This window comes from Acyrthosiphon pisum, chromosome A1 (assembly GCF_005508785.2).
Source record: "Acyrthosiphon pisum isolate AL4f chromosome A1, pea_aphid_22Mar2018_4r6ur, whole genome shotgun sequence".
NCBI classification, from domain to species: domain Eukaryota; kingdom Metazoa; phylum Arthropoda; class Insecta; order Hemiptera; family Aphididae; genus Acyrthosiphon; species Acyrthosiphon pisum.
The window spans coordinates 146081479-146083195 of NC_042494.1; positions in this window are offsets into that span (position 1 = coordinate 146081479).

Here is a 1717-nt window from a genome sequence, read left to right on the forward strand (position 1 = left end):
CAAGCGTGTCAAACCAGCGGTCCGTGGAAGTATTCCAATCGGTCTGTGACAATTTTATAAAATTATAATTTTCTATAGCTATAAAAAAAAATAAAAAATATAAAAATATCTTACGATTTTTAAGTATATTAATATTGCGTACATTTTATCAAAATTAACCGGTATATACGGCCGTATAAATATAAATTTTGAATGTGGCCAGCAAGTTGAAAAAGGTCGGGCACGCGTCTGATCTACAATATATATTAAGTATATAAGTATCGTATACTATAGTATTGTTCATTGGTTACGCTGGTCAATTTATTCAACAGGTTTTAATTTATTCATAATATGTACGTAATGTTTTTTTCTTGTTATACAGATTTAAATTTCATATTTTGTCGATCAACGTACAACAAAAAAAAAAAACTTATTGTTAAAAAAAATATTATTTAAATTGTAGTTTTTCAAACTATTTACAAAAATTTTAGGATGTGAGATATTTAATTTGTGGAAAATACGGTAAGCAGAATAATAATATACGAAATATAAAATTGTATATGGGTATTATGATAAAATAGTTAATATTCTATCTGTATGAAAACCTATTTTGATCTATGTATGGTTACAGTCGGGGCGATGGTATGAATTATATTCTCGAACAATACTGCTAACCTAACTCACCACCAAGATAAAAAAGGAAAACTAAAAATTCTAACATATTTTCAAACCCCGAATTTATGTAAGCACGCGCGTACACGGTTTTTTGCGTGAAAAAAATAGTTATATGAAATACAGTTTAAAATTAGTTAACGAACGCTGTCGAACAATTATCGAAAAATAACAGATAATGAGATTTCGATTAATGAAAACGAGTGTGAATAAATAAATCATCGAATGAATCTGACTTAGACAAGGAAGATGATAGTTGGTTAGCTCATAATATAATCTAAGAAACCGATAACAAAAATAAAAATTAGATATGTATGTACATTGTACAGCGTTTACAGCTGAACCAATTAATGTTATAATGAGGCGATTAATTGCCACACTTGGACTTTGGTATCAAAGCCGGTGGGAGCAAATATTATAAACAATTCGTATGTTAATAAAATAAAACATAACGATATTTTTAAGGCTTGATTGGTCATTAACGGATATAGGCAAAAATATGGCATTGAATTATTGATTATTCGGAAAAATTGTAACGGTCGTATAGTAGCAGATAATTATGAGCTAAAACAGTTAGATATAAAAATGGCATTTTTATATGGTTCTTACCTAGAAGAAGATATTTACAAGAGTCAGCTAATTAGGTTCTAAATAGGAGATTCAACAGAACGAGTATGCAAATTAATCAGAACTTTGTATGAGTTAAAATAATCACCTAGACGTTGGAATAATATATTTAAGCATTTTCTATTAGATTTCAAACTTGAAAAAAGTACATATATATGATCAGGGTATTTATTTTGAATTATGAATTATGAATTTTAGCTATTTCGTTGATGATAGTTTAATAGCATCAAGTAGCGAAATAAAAATAAATATATTATTGCAAGTGCAAGGTCTTGACTCTTGGAACAACAGTTAGAGATAACACAAGGTAATCTAGATAATTTTTTATGTATGGAAATAACAATATGTATACATCAAACAAATTACGCTAATATACTTGTTCCCAAATTTAATTTATTAAACGCAAAAGAGCAGTGGCGTAGCCAGGGGGGGGGGGTTA